The sequence below is a fragment of the Triticum aestivum genome, chromosome 3B (genome assembly GCF_018294505.1).
Source record: "Triticum aestivum cultivar Chinese Spring chromosome 3B, IWGSC CS RefSeq v2.1, whole genome shotgun sequence".
NCBI lineage: Eukaryota > Viridiplantae > Streptophyta > Magnoliopsida > Poales > Poaceae > Triticum > Triticum aestivum.
The window spans coordinates 449,164,680-449,189,028 of record NC_057801.1 but is presented as its reverse complement, the minus strand read 5'-3'; positions in this window follow the sequence as shown (position 1 = coordinate 449,189,028).

The following is a 24,349-nucleotide window of genomic DNA, read 5'->3' as shown; positions in this document are numbered from 1 at the left end:
GTTTGGAGAGGAGATGGTGCTGGTGAAGATGTTGATGGAGATTGACCCCCTCTCGATGAGAGGATCGTTGGTGATGACGTTGGTGATGATTTCCCCCTCCCGGACGGAAGTGTCCCTGGCAGAACAGCTCCGCCAGAGCCCTAGATTGATTCCGCCAAGGTTCCGCCTTGTGGCGGCGGAGTTTCGTCCGGTAAGCTCGCCCACGATTTTTTTCAGGGGAAGGGTGATGATATAGCAGAAGATGGACGCCGGAGGCCCACCAGGGGGCCCAGGAGATAGGGGCCCGCGCCCTATAGGGGGGCGCCCCCTGTCTCCTGGACAGGGTGTGGGCCCCCTGGCCTATTTCTTTCACTCATAAATTCTTAATAAATCCAAAAAAATGTTTCATGGAGTTTCGGGACTTCTAGAGTTGTGCAGAATAGGTTTCCAACGTTTTCTCCTTTTCCAGCCAGAATTCCAGCTGTCGGCATTCCCCTTCTTCATTGTAAACCTTGTAAAATAAGAGAGAATAGCCATAAGTATTGAGATATAATGTGTAATGACAACCCATAATGCAACAAATATTGAGAAAAAAGCATGATGCAAAATGGACGTATCAAGTCCCCCAAGTTTAGACCTTGCTTGTCCTCAAGCGGAAGCCGAAATCGAAAAATATGTCCGCATGTTTAGAGATAGAGGTGTAGATAAAAATAAAGTACGGACATGAGGGCATCATGATCATTCTAATAACAGCAACATATATAGATTTTGTCATATGATTTCCTATGCTCAAGTAATAAGCAATTCACAATGTCAAGTATGGTTCATAAACTTCATTGGGAACTAACAAACTATAATCTCAGTCATTGAAGCAATTGCAATTTATCGTAACATCAGAAAGAGTCAATAATAGAGCTTTTCAACAAGCTCACATACTCAACTATCTCGTTGTCTCCCATAATTGCTAACACTCATGCAATACTTGTGGTTATAGAGTTTCAGACGGACACTGAGAAAGATAGGGGCTTATTGTGTTGCCTCCCAATGTATTCACCTTTAGGTGATGTCAACAATAATAGCCTATGCCAACTTACATCCAATTGGATATATGTATCATGATCTTTCAAACACGATGAGCTTGCCAAAGGGTAAAATGAAAAAGGGAAAGGTGAAGATCACCTTGACTCAAGCATAAAGTAAAAACATAAAGTAAAAGATAGGCCCTTCGCAGAGGGAAGCAGAGGTTGTCATGCGCTTTTAGGGTTGATGCACAAAATCTTAGTGCAAAAGAACGTCACTTTATATTGCCCCTTGTATGTGGACCTTTAGTATGCAGTCTGTCGCTTTTATTACTTCCACAACAAGTTCGTACAAAGCTTATTTTCTCTGCACTAATAAGTCATACATAATTAGAGAGCAATTTTTATTGCTTGCACCGATGACAACTTACTTGAAGGATCTTACTCAATCCATAGGTAGGTATGGTGGACTCTCATGGCACAACTGGGTTTGAGGATATTTGGAAGCACAAGTAGCATTTCTACTTGGTGCAAGGAATTTGGCTAGCAAGAGGGGGAAAGGCAAGCTCAACATGTTTTGGAAGGTCAATGACAATATACTTTAACTGAGATGTTGGAAAACATAAACCATTACATTGTCTTCCTTGTCCAACATCAACTCTTTTAGCATGTCATACTTAATGAGTGCTTCACAATCATAAAAGATGTCCAAGATAATATATTTATATGTGAACCCCTCTTTCCTTATCACTTCCTATTAATTGCAACGATGACCAAGGCTACGTTCATCAACTCTCAACAATTTTTATGCCTCATACTTTCTATGTGTGAAGTTATCATTATCCATAAGATCAATATGAACTCTTTTTGTTCTTTCTACTTTCACAAGATCATAGCAACATAGCAAAGCCCTTGACTCAACACTAATCTTTATTATAGATAGCACATGGACTCGCTTACATAAAGAGATCACAATGCAAAACTCAAAACTACTTGATATCAAAACTTCAATCTACTAGATCAAGATACTACTAAAAGGATCGAACTAAATAAAGCGGTAAAGATAGGAGTGTGATGGTGATACGATACCGGGGCACCTCCCCCAAGCTTGGCAGTTGCCAAGGGGAGTACCCATACCCATGTGATTATTTCTTCGGAGGTGATGGAGGTGGTGATGATGACGGTGGATAATCGCACATCGAGCGTAAAAGCTCCTCCAACTTGCGGATAATGCCCTTGAGCCCAGCAATATGATCCCTCAACAAAATATTCTCCTGTGTGAGATACTTGTTCTGTATGCGGGCTAACTCAATCATCTTGAAAGCTTCAATCTCTGTTGGAGTGAAAAGGTTAGGTAAAGATTGAGGGATGTCTTCTTCTTTCACCACCGGAGCTTGAACCTCCATGGCCTTCTTGATCCCTTCATCCTCGTTGATCTCTTCTGGTTCCTCTCTTTTCAACTCTCTCTTCAATAGCCAAGCATCCTTGTCTTCGTTGTTGGAGGAGGGAGAAGTCATGGTGCTCTAAATCTGCAACGGAAACAACTCGAAACGAAAACAGAGGATATTTGCGTGATACGGTGGTCAAAACCTTCGGGAGTATATATAATGAATTTTTACCGACCAAAATATGTAACATACAAGAAAACGGAGTCCGGGAGGCACACGAGGTGCCCACGAGACAGGGGGCGCTCCCTACAGGGGGGGCACGGCCTCCTCTCTCGTGGGAGCCTCGTGTCCCTTTCGGACTACTTATTTCTTCCTAAAATTCTTAAATAATCCAAAACTGATAAAAATTGCCATTAGAGTTATTTTGGAGTCGGTTTACTTACCGTACAATGTACCTATGCCTTTTCGGAGTCTGGAACGTTCTGGATAGTGTCTCTTATGTATTCCTCAGGGGTTATGGTTTCAATAATATTAGTTTCAACATTGATAGGATTACCTGAAATATAATGTTTAATTCTTTAACCGTTTACCACCCTCGGATTTGTGCCTTCGAAGTTGTTGATTTTTATAGCACCAGAATGATAGACCTCCTCGATAACGTAGGGACCTTCCCATTTTGAGAGAAGTTTTCCTGCAAAAAATCTTAAACAAGATTTAAATAATAACACATAATCTCCTACGTTAAACTCACGCTTTTGTATCCTTTTAGCATGCCAGCGTTTGAATTTTTCTTTGAAAAGCTTGGCATTCTCATAAGCTTGGGCTCTCCACTCATCAAGTGAGCTAATATGAAACAACCTCTTCTCATCGGCAAGTTTGAAGTCATAATTGAGCTCTTTAATAGCCCAATATGCTTTATGTTCAAGTTCAGAGGTAAATGACATGCTTTTCCATAAACCATCTTATATGGAGACATACCCATAGGATTTTTGTTTGCAGTTCTATAGGCCCATAATGCATCATCAAGTTTTTTGGACCAATTATTTCTAGATCTATTCACAGTCTTTTGCAAAATTAATTTGAGCTCTCTATTGCTCAACTCTACTTGACCACTAGACTGCGGGTGATAAGGAGAAGCGATTCTATGATTGACATCATACTTAGCAAGCATCTTACGGAAAGCACCATGAATAAAGTGTGAACCACCATCAGTCATAAGATATCTAGGGACTCCAAACCTCGAAAAAATAACTTCTTTAAGCATTTTAATAGAAGTGTTATGATCAGCACTACTAGTTGGAATAGCTTCTACCCACTTAGTAACGTAATCAACAACAACTAAAATATGTGTATAACCATTAGAGGCAGGAAAAGGTCCCATATAATCAAAGCCCCAAACGTTAAATTGTTCAATAACAAGAGAATAATTCATAGGCATTTCTTGACGTCTACTAATGTTACCTATTCTTTGACATTCATCACAAGATAAGACAAACTTACGAGCATCTTTGAAGAGAGTAGGCCAATAAAAACTAGATTGTAGTACCTTGTGTGTAGTTCTATCTCCAGCGTGGTGTCCTCCATAAGATTTAGAGTGACAATTGCATAGGATTTGTTCCTGTTCATGCTCAGGCACACAACGTCTAATAATACCATCTACTCCTTCTTTATAACGATGTGGATCATCCCAGAAGTAATGTCTTAAATCGTAAAAGAACTTTTTCTTTTGCTGGTATGTGAAACTAGGCGGTATATATTTAGCAACAATGTAATTAGCATTATCAGCATACTAAGAAGCAGTATGAGAAGCATTGACAACTGCTAATTGTTCATCAGGAAAACTATCATTAATAGGCAGTGGGTCATCAAGAATATTCTCTAACCTAGAAAAGTTGTCTGCAACAGGGTTCTCAGCTCCCTTTCTATCAATAATATGCAAGTCAAATTCTTGGAGAAAGAGAACCCATCTAATGAGTCTAGGCTTAGCATCTTTCTTTTCCATAAGATATTTAATAGCAGCATGATCAGTGTGAATAGTAACTTTGGAATCAACAATATAAGGTCTAAACTTATCACATGCAAACACAACTGCTAAGAACTATTTTTCAGTAGTAGCACAATTTCTCTGGGCAGTATCAAGAGTCTTACTAGCATACTGGATAACATTCAATTTCTTATCGACTCTTTGCCCTAAAACAGCACCTACAGCATAATCACTAGCATCACACATAATTTCAAAAGGCAAATTCCAATCAGGTGGCTGAACAATAGGTGCTGTAATCAAAGCTTTCTTAAGTGTTTCAAATGCTTCTACACAATCATCATGAAATACAAAAGGAATATCTTTTTGCAATAAATTAGTCAAAGGCCTAGAGATTTTAGAAAAGTCCTTAATGAACCTCCTATAAAAGCCGGCATGACCAAGGAAACTTCTTATACCTTTTATGTCCTTGGGACATGGCATCTTTTTGATAGCATCAACTTTGGCTTTATCAACTTCAATACCTCTCTCGAAGATCTTGTGCCCCAAGACAATGCCTTCATTAACCATAAAGTGACACTTTTCCCAATTCAGGACGAGACTAGTGTCTTCGCATCTCTGCAAAACTCGATCAAGGTTGCTCAAACAATCATCAAAAGAGGATCCATAGACGGAGAAGTCATCCATGAATACCTCACAAATCTTTTCAAAAAAATCAGAAAATATAGCCATCATGCATCTTTGAAAGGTAGCAGGTGCATTACATAAACCAAAAGGCATACGTCTATAAGCAAAAGTACCAAAAGGGCAAGTAAAAGTAGTTTTGGATTGATCTCCCGCTGACACAGGTATTTGAGAGAAGCCAGAATAACCATCTAGAAAGCAAAAATGTGTGTGTTTGGATAGCCTTTCTAGCATTTGATAAATAAAAGGTAAAGGGTAATGATCTTTCTTAGTAGCTTTATTTAACTTACGGAAATCAATTACCATCCTATAACCTGTAATAATCTTTGCGGGGTCAATTCATCTTTATCATTAGGAACAACGGTAATACCTCCCTTTTTAGGGACACAGTGGACAGGGCTTACCCATTCACTATCAGCAACGGGATAAATAATACCTGCCTCAAGGAGTTTTAGAATCTCCTTTCTTACCACTTCCTTCATTTTAGGATTTAATCGTCTTTGAGGATCTCTAACTGGTTTGGCATCTTCCCCCACTAAAATTTTGTGTTGATATAATGTGGGACTAATGCCCTTAAGATCGTCCAGAGTATATCCAATAGCAGCTCGGTGCTTCTTCAGAGTTTTCAATAATCTTTCTTCTTCTTTCTCTGAAAGGTTAGAACTAATAATAACAGGATATATTTCTTTTTCATCAAGATAAGCATACTTAAGATTATCAGGTAATGGTTTGAGTTCGAACACGGGATTACCCTTGGGTGGAGGGGGATCCCCAAGAATTTCAACGGGAAGGTTATGTTTTAGCATAGGTTCTTGTTTAACGAACACTTCATCTATTTCTTCCCTTTCCTGCATAAACATATCATTTTCATGGTCTAACAAATATTGTTCTAACGGATCAGTTGGAGGAACAGCAATGGAAGCAAGACCAATAATTTCATCCTTACTAGGCGGTTATCTTTCACGAGGTTGTCTACTAAACTTAGCGAAATTAAACTCATAAGACATACCATCGATGCCAACAGTGACAATATTCTTTTCACAATCAATCTTAGCACTAGCAGTATTCAAGAAGGGTCTACCAAAAATAATGGGACAAAAATCATCTTGTGGGGAACCAAGAACAAGAAAATCAGCAGGGTATTTAATCTTCCCACACAAGACTTCAACATCTCTAACAATCCCAATAGGTTTGATGGTGTCCCTATTAGCAAGCTTAATAGTAACATCAATATCTTCTAATTGAACAGGTGCAATATCGTGCATAATTTCTTTATAAAGATCATAAGGTATCGCATTAGCACTAGCACCCATATCACATAAACCATGATAACAATGATCTCCTATTTTAACAGAAATAACAGGCGTGCCTACAACAGGTCTATGTGTCCTAGTATCGGGTCTAGCAATATTAGCAGTTTCACCCAAGAAAGAGATAACATGCCCATCTAAGTCCTCATCCAAGAGATCTTTAATCATAGCAATACCAGGTTCAACATTAATTTACTCAGGAGGTGTATAGGTCCTAGTATTACTCTTACGAACAACAGTCGAAGCTTTAACATGATCTTTTATCCTAACGGGAAAAGGGTGTTTTTCAACATAAGCAGTAGGAATAATAGGATCATCATATGTAATAGTCTTTTCTTTGACTGTAATAGGTGCAACTACTTTCACTTCAACAGGAGGGTTATATTTAAATCACTTCTCTTTAGGGAGATCAACGTGAGTAGCAAAAGTTTCACAAAAAGTAGCTACTATCTCAGAGTCAAGTCCATACTTAGAGCTAAATCCACGGAAAGCATCGGTATCCATAAAAGATTTAACACAATCAAACTTAGGTGTCATACCTGACTCCATACCATCGTCGGAACCCCAATCTTCAGAGTTGCGTTTAATTCTTTCCAATAAGTCCCATTTGAAATCAATAGTCTTTAGCATATAGGAACCAGCACAGGAAGTATCGAGCAGGTTGCGATTATCAAGAGAAAGTCGAGCATAAAAATTCTGAATAATCATTTCCCGAGAGAGCTCATGATTGGGGCATGAATATAACATTGACTTAAGCCTCCCCCAAGCTTGAGCGATGCTTTCTCCTTCGCGAGGCCAGAAATTATATATGTAATTATGATCACGATGAACAAGATGCATAGGATAGAACTTCTGGTGAAATTCCAACTTCAGTCGCTTATAATTCCAAAATCTCGTATCATCACATAGCCTATACCATGTCATTGCATCTCCCTTCAAAGATAAAGGGAAGACCTTCCTTTTGACAACATCATCGGGGATACCTGCAAGCTTAAATAATCCACAAACTTCATCCACAAAGATAAGGTGTAAGTCGGGATGCAATGTTCCATCTCCTGCAAAAGGATTAGCTAGCAGTTTTTCTATCATACCCGAAGGAATCTCAAAGTGAATATTTTCATAAGGTTCAGTAGGTTGAGGAGCATCTCTTTGCTCTTCTGGTTGGGGTGAAGATACCCCAAACAAGCCCCTCAAAGGATTAGTTTCCATAGTGACAAGTAACAGAAAATTTCAGCACACTATATAAATGTTTCCTTACCAAGTTCCACTCACCAAAAGCGCTACCCTCCCCGGCAACGGCGCCAGAAAAGAGTCTTGATGACCCACAAGTGTAGGGGATCTATCGTAGTCCTTTTGATAAGTAAGAGTGTCGAACCCAACGAGGAGCAGAAGGAAATGATAAGCGGTTTTCAGTAAGGTTTTCTCTGCAAGCACTGAAATAGTAGGTGATAGATAGTTTTGTGATAAGATAAATAGTAACGAGCAAAAAGTAAATAAAGTAAATAAAGTGCAGCAAGGTGGCCCAATCCTTTATGTAGTAAAGGATAATCCTAGACAAATTCTAATAATGAGAAAGGAGCTCCTGAGGACACATTGGGAATTATCGTCAAGCTAGTTTCATCACGTTCCTAAGATTCGCGTTCGGTACTTTGATAATTTGATATGTGGGTGGACCGACACTTGGGTACTGCCCTAACTTGGACAAGCATCCCACTTATGATTAACCCCTATTGCAAGCATCCGCAACTACAAAAAGGAGTATTAAGGTAAACCTAACCACAGCATTAAACATATGGGTCCATATCAACCCCTAACGAAGCAACGCATAAACTAGGGTTTAAACTTCTGTCACTCAAGCAACCCATCATCTACTTATTACTTCCCTATGCCTTCCTCAGGCCCAAATAATAGTGAAGTGTCATGTAGTCGACGTTCACATAACACCACTAGAAGAAAGACAACATACATCTCATCAAAATATCGAACAAATACCAAATTCACATGACTACTAATAGCAAGACTTCACCCATGTCCTCAAGAACAAATGTAACTACTCACAAAGCATATTCATGTTCATAATCAGAGGAGTAATAATATGCATAAAGGATCTAAACATATGATCTTCCACCAAGTAAACCAATTAGTATCAACTACAAGGAGTAATCAACACTACTAGCAACCCACAGGTACCAATTTGTGGTTTTGATACAAGATTGGATACAAGAGATGAACTAGGGTTTGGAGAGGAGATGGTGCTGGTGAAGATGTTGATGGAGATTGACCCCCTCTCGATGAGAGGATCATTGGTGATGATGTTGGTGATGATTTCCCCCTCCCAGAGGGAAGTGTCCCCGGCAAAACAGCTCCGCCAGAGCCCTAGATTGATTCCGCCAAGGTTCCGCCTCGTGGCGGCGGAGTTTCGTCCCGTAAGCTTGCCCACGATTTTTCTCAGGGGAAGGGTGATGATATAGCAGAAGATGGACGCGGAGTCCCACCAGGGGGCCCAGGAGATAGGGGGTCGCGCCCTATAGGGGTGGGGGCGCGCCCCCTGTCTCCTGGACAGGGTGTGGGCCCCTGGCCTATTTCTTTCGCTCATAAATTCTTTATAAATCCAAAAAATTGTTTTGTGGAGTTTCGGGACTTTTGGAGTTGTGCAGATAGGTTTCCAACGTTTGCTCCTTTTCCAGCCAGAATTCCAACTGCCGGCATTCCCCTTCTTCATGGCAAACCTTGTAAAATAAGAGAGAATAGCCATAAGTATTGAGATATAATGTGTAATGACAGCCCATAATGCAATAAATATTGAAAAAAAGCATGATGCAAAATGGACGTATCAATACCAGGGATCAAACCCTAACAAAACTAACTTGATTACATGGTAAATCTCATCCAACCCATCACCGTCCAGCAAGCCTACGATGGAATTACTCACGCACGGCGGTGAGCATCATGAAACTGGTGATGGAGGATGGTTGATGATGACGACGACAACGAATCCCCCTCTCCGGAGCCCCGAACGGACTACGGATCAGCCCTCCCAAGAGAGATTAGGGCTTGGCGGCGGCTCCGTATCGTAAAACGCGATGAAACTTTCTCTCTGATTTTTTTCTCCGTGAGACGGAATATATGGAGTTGGAGTTGAGGTCCGCGGAGCCTCAGGGGGACCACGAGACAGGGGGGCGTGCCCAGGGGGGTGGGCGTGCCCCCCACCCTCGTGGACAGGGTGTGGGCCCCCTGGTCTTGATTCTTTCGCCAATATTTTTTATATTTTCCAAAAAGTGCCTCCGTGGATTTTCAGGACATTCCGAGAACTTTTGTTTTCTACACATAAAATAACATCATGGCAGTTCTGCTAAAAACAGCGTCAGTCCGGGTTAGTTTCATTCAAATCATGCAAGTTAGAGTCAAAAACAAGGGCAAAAGTGTTCGGAAAAGTAGATACGTTGGAGACATATCAGTAAACATATTAATGTTGAGCAATTGATAGAAAAGCGCATAGTTATCACGGTATCTAAGGCAATGATCATGTATATAGGCATCATGTCTGCGACAAGTAGACCGACTCCTGCATGCAGCCACTACTCTTACTCCACACATCGACCACTATCCGGCATGCATCTAGTGTATTAAGTTAACAAGAACGGAGTAACGCCTTAAGCAAGATGACATGATATAGAGGGATAGATCCAATCAATATGAACAAACCCCATCTTTGTATCCTTAATGGCAACAATACAAATACATGTCATGTCCCTTTCTGTCACTGGGATTGAGCACCACAAGATTGAACCTATTACAAAGCACCTCTTTCTGATTGCAAGAAAACCAATCTAGTTGGCCAAACCAAATCAATAGATTAGGCAGAAGTACAAAGCTCTAATAATCATGCATAAAAGAGTTTAGAGAAGAATCAAATAATATTCATATATAATCTGATCATAAACCCACAATTCATCGGATCTCAACAAACACACCACAAAAGAAGATTACATCGAATAGATGTCCAAGAACATCAAGGAGACCATTGTATTGAAGATAAAAGAGAGAGAAGAAGGCATCTAGCTACTAGCTATGGACCCATAGGTCTATGGTAAACAACTCATGCATAATCAAAAGGGTAGCAAGGTTGATATAGAAGCCCTCAGTGACCGAATCCCCCTCTAGTACAGTACCAAAAAAGGTCCCCAGATGGGATCTCACGAAGATAGAAACTTCCAGTAGCAGAAAAGTATTTTTGGTGTGCCCCTGGTCTTCGTGGAATATTAGGGTATTATAGAAGAAAGACTAGGGTTAGAGGAGCCACAGGGGGGCCACAAGCTTGGAGGGTGCCTCTTGAGCTTGTGACCACCCGGTGGCCCTTCTGACCTCCTCCCGAAGCTTCTAGGGTGTTTTGCGACCCAAGAAAAATCATCAAAAAATTTCATTCCATTTGGACACCATTTGGTAATAATTTTTTCTAAAGGCAAAAACAAGGGGGAAATAGAAACTAGCACTAGGCACTACGTTAATATGTTAGTCCCCAAATGATATAAAATAGCATAATAATGCATATGAAACATCCAAGATTGATAATATAATAACATGGAATAAACAAAAATTATAGATACAATGGAGACCTATCAAGCATCCCCAAGATTAATTCATGCTCATCCTCGAGTAGGTAAATGATAAAAAAAGAATTTTGATGTGGAATGCTAACTAACATGTTTATCATGTAATCTTTCTTTATGTGGAATGAATATTCAGATCCGTAAGGTTCAAAACCAAAGTTTAATATTGACATAAAAACAATAATACGTCAAGCATACTAAAAAGCAATCGTGTCTTTTCAAAATATCATGGCTAAAGAAAAGTTATCCCTACAAAATCATATAGTCTTGTTATGCTCCCTCTTCTTAATGCAAAGTATAAACCATGTACTATACCTGTGTTAGCGAAGCAATTGGTTCATACTTTTTTACGTGCTTCAACTTTTTCAACTCTCACGCAATACATGAGCGTGAGTCATGGATATAGCACTTTAGGTGGAATAGAAGGTGGTAGTAGACAAAGAAAAGAAGGGATAAATTCTCACACCAACTAGGCAAATTAATGGGCTATGGAGGTGCCCATCAATTGATATCAATGTGAGTGAGTAGGGATTGCCATGCAACAGATGCACTAGAGCTATAAGTGTACGAAAGCTCAAAAGAAAACTAAGTGGGTGTGCATCCAACTTGCTTGATCATGAAGACCTGAGGCATTTGAGGAAGCCCAACATTTGAATATACAAGCCAAGTTCTATAATGAAAAATTCGCACTAGTAATATATAAAGTGATAAAATAGGAGACTCTCTATCATGAAGAACATGGTGCTACTTTGAAGCACAAGTGCGGAAAAGGATAGTAACATTGTCCGTTCTCTCTTTTTCTCTCATTTTTTCTTTTCTATTTGTTTGTTGGGCGCTTTGGCATCTTTTTTTCTTGGGCTCATTTGTCCTCTTTTTTATATATTACTCACATGGGACAATGCTCTAATATCGATGATCATCACACTTTCATTTACTTACAACTCAAGAAGTAAAACTCAATGTGACAACTCAAAATAACGGAATAGTGGAAGTTGCATGCCAATATATCTTGGAATGGCTATGGAAATGCCATAATAGGTAGGTATGGTGTCTGTTTTTAGGAAATGTATAACTAGAGTTTAATGCACCGGTGAAAGTTGCACGGTACTAGAGTGGCGAGCAATAGTGGAAGGGTGATAGTGTGAATAATCCATGAACTCAAATTAGTCATAAAGAACTCACATACTTATTGCAAAATTTTATTATCCCTCGAAGCAAAGTACTACTACGCATGATCCTAGGGGGGAGGTTGGTAGGAGTTAACCGTCGCGCACCCTCGACCTTCACGCAAAGGAAGACAATCAAGGATAAACTATGCTCCAACTTCATCACATAACAGGAAGACCATACGTGCATGCTACGGGAATCACAATACTTAATGCAAATATTCTTAGTATTCCATAATTTACTACTAGCATGACTCTAATATTACCATCTTTATATCTCAAAACAATTGCAAGGAATCAAACTTCTCATATATTCAATGATCTTCATGAATTTTTTTACTATATCCCTCTTGTATACCCATCATATTAGGACTAAATTCATAACCCAAGCAAATTGCCATACTATTTATAAGACTCTCAAAATGATATAAGTGAGTCAGGAGAGTTCATAAATTTCTTTAAAATATAGCCATCGCCATGCTGTAATCCTATATATTTAAGAAGTTCACCCCCACTACTTGATTTATCTCAACATGCAACATAGACACCTCAGCATCCAATCGCATCCAGCCACGTCATATCCTATATCCAGCCTATCCATCTCATCAATGGTCAAGTCAGCAATTCTTTACCCACAAATATGTTGGGTAACGTAGTAATTTCAAAAAAAAAATCCTACGCACACGCAAGATCATGGTGATGCATAGCAACGAGAGGGGAGAGTAATGTCCACGTACCCTCGTAGACCATAAGCGGAAGCGTTATGACAACGCGGTTGATGTAGTCGTACGTCTTCACGATCCGACCGATCCAAGTACCGAACGTACGACACCTCCGAGTTCAGCACACGTTCAGCTCGATGACGATCCCCGGACTCCGATCCAGCAAACTGTCGGGGATGAGTTCCGTCAGCACGACGGTGTGGTGACGATGATGATGTTCTACCGGCGTAGGGCTTCGCCTAACCTTCGTGACGATATGACCGAGGTGGAATATGGTGGAGGGGGGCACCGCACACGGCTAAGGAACGATCACGTAGATCAACTTGTGTTTTCTAGGGTGCCCCCTGCACCCGTATATAAAGGAGGGACGGGGAGGTGCGGCTGGCCCCCAAGGGGTGCGCCTGGAGGAGTCCTACTCCCACCGGGAGTAGGACTCCCCCCTCTTGCCTTGGTTGAGAAGGAAAGGGGGGAGGGGAAAGAGGAAAGGGGGGCGCCGCCCCCCCCCCCTCCTTGTCCTATTCGGACTAGGGGGAGATGGGGCGCGCGGACTGCCCTGGCCGGCCCTCCTCTTCTCCCTCATGGCCCATCTAGGCCCAATAACCCCCGGGGGGTTCCGGTAACCCCCCGGTACTCCGGAAAAATCCCGGTTTCTCCCGGAACATTTCCGATATCCAAATATAGGCTTCCAATATATCAATCTTTATGTCTCGACCATTTCGAGACTCCTCGTCATGTCCTGGATCACATCCGGGACTCCGAACAACCTTTGGTACATCAAAATATATAAACTCATAATAAAACTGTCATCGTAACGTTAAGCGTGCAGACCTTACGGGTTCGAGAACTATGTAGACATGACCTAGAACTATTCTCGGTCAATAACCAATAGCGGAACCTGGATGCTCATATTGGCTCCTACATATTATACGAAGATCTTTATTGGTCAAACCGCATAACATCATACATTGTTCCCTTTGTCATCGGTATGTTACTTGCCCGAGATTCGATCTTCCGTATCTAATACCTAGTTCAATCTCGTTACCGGCAAGTCTCTTTACTCGTTACGTAATGCATCATTCCGTAACTAACTCATTAGCTACTTTGCTTGCAAGGCTTATAGTGATGTGCATTACCGAGAGGGCCCAGAGATACTTCTCCGACAATCGGAGTGACAAAACCTAATCTCGAAATACGCCAACCCAACATGTATCTTTGGAGACACCTGTAGTACTCCTTTATAATCACCCAGTTACGTTGTGACGTTTGGTAGCACCCAAAGTGTTCCTCCGGTAAACGGGAGTTGCATAATCTCATAGTTACAGGAACATGTATAAGTCATGAAGAAAGCAATAGCAATATACTAAACGATCAAGTGCTAGGCTAACGGAATGGGTCATGTCAATCACATCATTCTCCTAATGATGTGATCCCATTAATCAAATGACAACACATGTCTATGGTTAGGAAACATAACCATCTTTGATTAATGAGCTAGTCAAGTAGAGGCATACTAGTGACTATATGTTTCTCTATGTATTCACACATGTATCATGTTTCCGGTTAATACAATTCTAGCATGAATAATAAACATTTATCATGATATAAGGAAATAAATAATAACTTTATTATTGCCTCTAGGGCATATTTCCTTCAGTCTCCCACTTGCATTAGAGTCAATAATCTAGTTCACATCGCCATGTGATTTAACACCAATATTCACATCTGTATGTGATTAATACCCATAGTTCACATCGTCATGTGATCAACACCCAAAGGGTTTACTAGAGTCAATAATCTAGTTCACATTGCTATGTGATTAACACCCAAAGAGTACTAAGGTATGATCATGTTTTGCTTGTAAGAGAACTTTAGTCAACGGGTCTGTCATATTCGGAGCCGTGTGTATTTTGCAAATATTCTATGTTCTACAATGCTTTGCACGGAGCTACTCTAGATAATTGCTCCCACTTTCAATATGTATCCAGATTGAGACTTAGAGTCATCTGGATCAGTGTAAAAGTTTGCACCGATGTAACTTTTATGACGAGCTCTTTTATCACCTACATAATCGAGAAACATCTCCTTAGTCCTCACTAAGGATATTCTTGAAAATTGTCTAGTGATTTGCTATTAGATCAAAAATTGTATTCCTTTGCCAAACTCAGAGCAAGGTATACAATAGGTCTGGTATACAGCATAGCATACTTTATAGAACCTATGACTGAGGCATAGGGAATGACTTTCATTCTTCTTTTCTATTTTCTGCCGTGGTCGGGATTTGAGTCTTACTCAATTTCACACCTTTGCAACACAGGCAAGAACTCTTTTTTTGACTGTTCCATTTTGAACTATTTCAAAATCTTGACAAGGTATGTACTTATTGAAAAACTTATCAAGCATCTTGATCTATCTCAATAGATCTTGATGCTCAATATGTAAGTAGCTTTACTGAGGTCTTTCTTTTTAAAGAACTCCTTTGAAATACTCCTTTATGCTTTCCAGAAAAATTCTACATCATTTCTGATCAACAATATGTTACTCACATATATTTATCAGAAAGGCGGTAGTGCTCCCACTCACTTTCGTGTAAATACAGGCTTCACCGCAAGTCTGTATAAAACTATATGCTTTGATCAACTTATCAAAGCGTATATTCCAACTCTGAGATGCTTGCACCAGTCCATAGATGGATCGCTGGAGCTTGCACATTTTGTTAGCATCATTAGGATTGACCAAACCATCTAGTTGCATCATATGCAACTCTTCTTTAATAAATCCATTAAGGAATGTAGTTTTGATATCCATTTGCCAGATTTCATAAAATGTGGCAATTGCTAACATGATTCGGACATACTTTAAGCATCGATACGAGTGAGAAAAACTCATTGTATTCAACACCTTGAACTTGTCGAAAACCTTTCGCAACAAGTCGAGCTTAGTAGATAGTAACACTACTATCAGTGTTCGTCTTCCTCTTGAAGATCCATTTTTAACATGGCTTGCTGATCATCGAGCAAGTCAACCAAAGTCCATACTTTGTTCTCATACATGGATCCTATCTCAGATTTTATGGCCTTAAGCCATTTCGCGGAATCTGGGCTCATCATCGCTTCCTCATAGTTCGTAGGTTTATCATCGTCTATTAACATGACTTTCAGAACAGGATTACCGCACTACTCTGGTGCAGACCATACTCTGGAAGACCTACGAGTTTCTGTAGTAACTTGATCCGAAGTTTCATGATCATCATCATTAACTTCCTCACTAAGCGGTGTAGGCATCACTGGAACTGATTTCTATGATGAACTACTTTCCAATTTGGGAGAAGGTACAATTACCTTATCAAGTTCTACTTTCCTCCCACTCACTTTCAAGAGAAACTCCTTCTCTAGAAAGGATCCATCTTAGCAACGAATCTTGCTTTCGGATCTGTGATAGAAGGTGTACTAAATAGTTATCTTTGGGTATTCTATGAAGACGCACTTCTCCGATTTGGGTTCGAGCTTATCAGGTTGAAACTTTTTCACATAAGCATCGCAGCCCCAAACTTTAAGAAACGACAACTTTGGTTTCTTGCCAAACCACAGTTCATAAGGCGTCGTCTCAACGGATTTCGATGGTGCCCTATTTAAAGTGAATGCAACTGTCTCTAATGCATAACCCCAAAACGATAGTGGTAAACCGATAAGAGACATCATAGATCGCACTATATCCAATAAAGTACGGTTATGACGTTCGGACACACCATTAAGCTGTGGTGTTCCAGGTGGCATGAGTTTGTGAAACTATTCCACATTGTTTTAATTGAAGACCAAACTTGTAATTCAAATATTTGTCTCCGTGATCAAATCGCAGAAACTTTATTTTCTTGTTACGATGATTCTCCACTTCACTCTGAAATTCTTTGAACTTTTCAAATGTTTCAGACTTGTGCTTCATTAAGTAGATATACTCATATCTGCTCAAATCATCTTGTGAAGGTCAAAAAATAACGATACTTGCCACGAGCATCAACACTCATTGGACTGCATACATCAGTATGTATTATTTCCAATAAGTCACTAGCTCGCTCCATTGTTCCGGAGAACGGAGTTTTAGTCATCTTGCCCAAAAGGCACGGTTCGCAAGCATCAAATGATTCATAATGAAGTGATTCCAAAAGCCCATTAACATGGAGTTTCTTCATGCGCTTTACACCAATATGACCTAAATGGCAGTGCCACAAATAAGTTGCACTATCATTATTAACTTTACATCTTTTGGCTTCAATATTATGAATATGTATATCACATGATTGAGATCCAACAAACCATTTTCATTGGGTGTATGACCATAAAAGGTTTTATTCATGTAAACAGAATAACAATTATTCTCTAACTTACATGAATAATCGTATTGCAATAAACATGATTAAATCACATTCATGCTCAACGCAAACACCAAATAACACTTATTTAGGTTCAACACTAATCCTTAAAGTATAGGGAGTGTGCGATGATGATCATATCAATCTTGGAACCACTTCCAACACACATTGTCACCTCACCCTCAACTAGTTTCTGTTTATTCTGTAACTCCTGTTTCGAGTCACTATTTTTTAGCAACCGAACAAGTATCAAATACTCAGGGGCTACTATAAACACTAGTAAGGTACACATCAATAACCTGTATATCAAATATACCCTTGTTCAGTTTGCCATCCTTCTTATCCACCAAATATTCAGAGCATTTCCGCTTCTAGTGACCATTTCCTTTGCAGTGTAAGCACTCAGTTTCAGGCTTTGGTTCAGCTTTGGGCTTCTTCATGGGAGTGAAAACTTGCTTGTCATTCTACTTGAAGTTTCCTTTCTTTCCCTTTGCCTTTTTTCTTGAAACTAGTGATCTTGTCAACCATCAACACTTGATGCTCTTTCTTCGTCGACTTCAACATCACGAAGAGCTTGGGAATCGTTTTCATCATCCCTTGCATATTATAGTTCATCACGAAGTTCTACTAACTTGGTGGTGGTGACTAGAGAATTCTGTCAATCACTATCTTATCTGGAAGATTAACTCCCACTTGATTCAAGCGATTGTAGTACCCAGACAATCTGGGCACATGCTCACTAGTTGAGCGATTCTCCTCCACCTTTTAGCTATAGAACTTGTTGGAGACTTCATATCTCTCAACTCGGGTATTTGCTTGAAATATTAACTTCAACTCCTGGAACATCTCATATGGTCCATGACGTTCAAAACGTCTTTGAAGTCACGATTCTAAGCCGTTAAGCATGGTACACTAAACTATCAAGTAGTCATCATATTGAGCTAGCCAAACGTTCATAATGTCTGCATCTGCTCCTGCAATAGGTCTGTCACCTAGCGGTACATTAAGGACATAATTCTTCTGTGCAGCAATGAGGATAACCTCAGATCACGGATCCAATCCGCATCATTGCTACTAACATCTTTCAATACAATTTTCTCTAGGAACATATCAAAATAAACATATGAAAGCAACAACGCAAGCTATTGATCTATAACATAATTTGCAAAATACTACCAGGACTAAGTTCATGATAAATTTAGGTTCAATTAATCATATTACTTAAGAACTCCCACTTAGATAGACATCCCTCTAATCCTCTAAGTGATTACGTGATCCATATCAACTACACCATGTCCGATCATCACGTGAGATGGAGTAGTTTCAACGGTGAACATCAATATGTTGACCATATCTACTATATGATTCACGCTCGACCTTTCGGTCTCCGTGTTCCGAGGCCATATCTGTTATATGCTAGGCTCGTCAAGTTTAACCTGAGTATTCCGCGTGTGCAACTGTTTTGCACCTGTTGTATTTGAACGAAGAGCCTATCACACCCGATCATCACGTGGTGTCTCAGCACGAAGAACTTTCGCAACGGTGCATACTCAGGGAGAACACTTCTACTATGATAATTTAGTGAGGGATCATCTTATAATGCTACCGTCAATCAAAGCAAGATAAGATGCATAAAAGATAAACATCACATGCAATCAATATAAGTGATATGATATGGCCATCATCATCTTGTGCTTGTGATCTCCATCTTCGAAGCACCGTTGTGATCACCATTGTCACCGGCGCGACACCTTGATCTCCATCGTAGCATCGTTGTCGTTACGCCATCTATTCCTTCTATGACTATTGCTACCGCTTAGTGATAAAGTAAAGCAGTTACAGGGCATTTGCATTTCATACAGTAAAGCGACAACCATATGGCTCCTGCCAGTTGCCGATAACTTCGGTTACAAAACATGATCATCTCATACAATAAAATATAGCATCACGTCTTGACCATATCACATCACAACATGCCCTGCAAAAACAAGTTAGACGTCCTCTACTTTGTTGTTGCAAATTTTACGTGGCTGCTACGGGCTTAGCAAGAACCGTTCTTACCTACGCATCAAAACCACAATGATAGTTTGTCAAGTTGGTGTTGTTTTAACCTTCGCAAGGACCGGGCGTAGCCACACTCGGTTCAACTAAAGTGAGAGAGATAGACACCCGCCGGTCACTGAGGGAGTTCCGGACTAGGGGGTGTCCGGATAGCCGAACTATCATCATCAGCCGGACTCCATGACTATGAAGATACAAGATTGAAGACTTCGTCCCGTGTCCGGATGGGACTTTCCTTGGCGTGGAAGGCAAGCTTGGCGATACGGATATGTAGATTTCCTACCATTGTAACCGACTCTATGTAACCCTAGCCCTCTCTGGTGTCTATATAAACCGGATGGCTTTAGTCCATAGGACGAACAACAATCATACCATAGGCTAGCTTCTAGGGTTTAGCCTCCTTGATCTCGTGGTAGATCCACTCTTGTAACACACATCATCAATATTAATCAAGCAGGACGTAGGGTTTTACCTCCATCAAGAGGGCCCGAAACTGGGTAAAACATCGTGTCCCTTGTCTCCTATTACCATCCGCCTAGACGCACAGTTCGGGACCCCCTACCCGAGATCCGCCGGTTTTGACACCGACATTGGTGCTTTCATTGAGAGTTCCTATGTGTCGTCACCGATAGGCTCGATGGCTTCTTCGACCATCATCAACGACGCAGTCCAGGGTGAGACCTTTCTCCCCAGACAGATCTTCGTATTCGGCGGCTACACACTGCGGGCCAATTCGCTTGGCCGTCTGGAGCAGATCGAAAGCTACGCCCCTGGCCGTCAGGTCAGATTTGGAACTTTGAACTTCACGGCTGACATCCGCGGGGACTTGATCCTCGATGGATTCGAGCCACAGCCGAGCGTGCCGCACTGTCACGGCAAGCATGATTTAGCTCTGCAGCCGGACAGTACCCTTGAGGCCGCACTCGAGCCCGCTCCGATCATCAATTCAGAGCCGGCGGCGCAGGTCGAGGACGGATGGCTAGACACCGCCTCAGGAGCTGCAACCCCTACGGCGATAGAGCCGAACAATGACCTTGTCCCTCATGAAGCCCGTGACTCCGAGGCGCCGGACTCCTTGCCGGACTCCGAACCTCCCGCGCCCCCTCCGATCGAATCCGATTGGGCGCCGATCATGGAGTTCACCACAGCGAACATCTTTCAACTCTCACCTTTTGGCGACATCTTGAGTTTGCTAAAGTATCTCTCATTATCAGGAGAGCCCTGGACGGACTACGGTAAAGACGGTTGGGATGCGGATTACGAAGAAATTCAAAGCCCACCCACCACCCACTTGGTAGCCGCTGTCGACGATCTAACCGACATGCTCGACTACGACTCCGAAGACATCGACGGTATGGACGAAGATGCCGGAGACGACCAAGAACCAGCGCCTACTGGGCACTGGAAAGCCACCTCATCATATGACATATACATGGTGGATATCCCAAAGGATGGGAATGGCGAAGAAACAGCGGAGGACAACCCCTCCAAGAAGCAGCCCAAGCGCCGGCGTCAGCGGCGCCGCTCTAAATCCCGCCACAGCAAGAATGAAGACTCCGGCACCGGAGATAATAATACACCGGACAGTGCCGAAGACAACCCACTCCAGCAAGATGCAGCGCAGGAGGACGGAGATGCCAGCCCTCATGAGAGAGCGGCAGAAGAAGAGGTAGAGGATTATATGCCTCCCTCCGGAGACGAGGCAAGCCTCAACGACGATGAATTCGTCGTGCCTGAGGATCCCGTCGAACAAGAGCGTTTTAAACACAGGCTTATGGCCACGGCGAACAGCCTCAAGAAAAAGCAGCAACAGCTTAGAGCTGATCAAGATCTGCTAGCCGACAGATGGACTGAAGTCCTCGCGGCCGAAGAGCATGAGCTCGAACGCCCCTCCAAAAGCTACCCTAAATGCAAGCTGCTCCCCCGATTAGAGGAGGAAGCGTATGAACCCGCATCACCAGGAGACAATACGGCTGACCGACCACCCCGTGGTCGCGACAGAGAGGCCTCTAGGCCCTTCACTAGACCCGTACCCCGGCATCGCTCGAAAAGCACAAGGCCATAGGGGAACGCTCCGGACTTGCGAGATATATTGGAGGATAAGGTAAGACAATCAAGATCTATCTATGGATCGCGTGGGCGCCCCATGGTACATGACGACAGCCGTCGCGCCGGACACAGTAAATCCGGCCGGGTCGAACAAAACAAACAAAGTTCTTTTGAGCTCCGTCGTGATATCGCCCAGTACAGAGGCGCCGCACACCCACTATGCTTCACAGATGAAGTAATGGATCATCAAATCCCCAAGGGTTTAAACCCGTGAATATCGAATCTTACGACGGCACAACAGACTCCGCGGTTTGGATCGAAGACTATCTTCTTCACATCCACATGGCCCGCAATGACGATCTTCACGCCATCAAATATCTCCCCCTCAAGCTTAGAGGACCAGCCCGACATTGGCTTAACAGCTTGCCAGCAGAGTCAATTGGGAGTTGGGAAGACCTGGAAGCCGCATTCCTCGATAATTTCCAAGGCACGTATGTGCGACCACCAGACGCTGATGACCTAAGCCACATAATTCAGCAGCCAGACGAGTCGGCCAGACAATTCTGGGCACGGTTCTTAACCAAGAAAAACCAAATCATCGACTGTCCGGATGCGGAGGCCCTCGCGGCCTTCCAGCATAACATCCGCGATGAGTGGCTTGCCCGGCACGTGGGACAGGAAAAGCCGAAATCCATGGCAGCCCTCACATCACTCATGACCCGCTTTTGCGCGGGTGAGGATAGCTGGCTAGCACGCAGCAACAACCTCAGCAAAAATTCTGGCAGTCCGGATTTCAAGGACCGAAATGGCAGGTCACGTCGTAACAAAAACAAGCGCCGCATCAACGGCGACAACAGTGAGGATACGGCAGTCAATGCCGGATTCAGAGGCTCTAAACCCGGTCAGCGGAAAAAGCCATTCAAAAGAACTACTCCAGGTCCGTCCAATTTGGACCGAATTCTCGACCGCTCGTGCCAGATACACGGCACCCCCGAAAAACCAGCCAACCACACCAACAGGGACTGTTGGGTATTCAAGCAGGCAGGCAAGTTAATTGCCGAGAACAATGACAAGGGGCTGCATAGCGATGACGAGGAAGAGACCCGACCGCCGAACAATAGAGGACAGAAGGGTTTCCCCCCACAGGTGCGGACGGTGAACATGATATACGCAACGAACATACCCAAAAGGGAGCGGAAGCATGCACTCAGGGATGTATACGCGATGGAGCCAGTCGCCCCGAAGTTCAATCCATGGTCCTCCTGCCCAATCACTTTTACCGAAGGGACCACCCCACCAGCATCCGCCACGGTGGATTCGCCGCATTGGTCTTAGACCCAATCGTCGATGGATTTTACCTCACCAGAGTCCTGATGGATGGCGGCAGTAGCCTGAACCTGCTCTATCAGGATACAGTGTGCAAAATGGGCATAGACCCCTCAAGGATTAAACCTACCAAGACGACCTTTAAAGGCGTCATACCAGGTGTAGAAGCCAATTGTATAGGCTCAGTAACACTAGAAGTGGTCTTTGGATCCCCGGATAACTTCCGAAGCGAGGAGTTAATATTCGACATAGTCCCGTTCCGCAGCGGCTATCATGCCTTGCTTGGACGTACCGCGTTTGCAAAGTTCAACGCGGTGCCGCACTACGCATACATCAAGCTCAAGATGCCAGGCCCTCGAGGAGTCATCACGGTCAACGGAAACACTGAACGTTCTCTCCGAACGGAGGAACATACAGCGGCTCTCGCGGCAGAAGTACAATGCAGCCTCTTAAGGAAATTCTCGAGTCCGGCCGTTAAGCGGCCGGACATAGCTAAGCGCGCCCGGAGTAACCTACAACAAGACCACCTGGCACGTTCTGAGCACGCGTAGCAGTGCAAAACGTCAAAACAGGTCCTTCGCGTACACCATTACACTCTGAAGATACCATGGGCATGGGGAGAGGGGCACGACCACGATAAGCCCAGACTGCGGCTCAACCACACCAGGGGCTCTCAAGTGTGTCGTTCTTTTTTTTTACCTTTTATTTTTTACCCACAGGACTCCGTTCATCAGAGGCCCTGTCCAGCAGCAGACCTGCCGAACTCACGATGCAACAGCCAGGGAAGGATAAAGGCTACAACGAATATACAGGTGGTCTCCATTACGAGCATTTTTATACACCAATCCGCAGCCTACCCCTGGAGGGGGACATGTTTAACAGTTCCAACCCTTGCTTATCACACTATTTGTATCGTTCTGCATTCATAGCAGCACTTATTGAATAGAACAATGCAGCACCTTTTTGCTTATAATTGCATTTCTTTTTCATACATATGTTCATTTACGACATGTCGCATCCGTACACTTTGGTACGGTTAAAACACACCAGGGGCTTATGTTTCCCGCATCATGGTGTGATAAGTCCGAACACTTTCACAAGTGCGGCACCCCGAACTTATAGCATTATATGCATCGGCTCCGAATCATGTCTTGGGTCAATAGTTGGGTTTGCCCGGCTCCCATGTTTTGGTACCTTACGTTCCGTTGTATCGGCTAAGGTAGCACTGGGAGAACCACTGCGATTGCGCCCCAGTTGAGCTGGGTTAACGCCTCAGTGGAGAAAGCTAAAACTGACCGTCATGATGAGGCGAGAGCCGGTCGCTGTTCGAGAGGTTTTTGCGAGTCCTTAAAGACTTATGCCGCTTAGAGCGAGGAGCCGGATCTTGTCCGGCCCAGGCGTGGATAGCGCCCCAAATTCGGCCTTCCGAAGACTAGGGGCTTCGCTGAAATTTAAAATTATAGAATTCTATGGCTAAGTGAGAGTGTTCAAGCATTATAAGTCTGGTTGCCTTGTTCGCTGTGTTGAGCGCCTCCCTAGATGGACCCAAAAATGGGAACAAGAGTGCTCAAGTTTATCCCGAACACCCCAGCACTCGTGGCATGGGGGCTGAAGCCGACGACTTGCCATCTCTCAGATTTGATAAACAGCCGCACAGAAGGTAATATTTTAAATTAACAAGCGTTGCT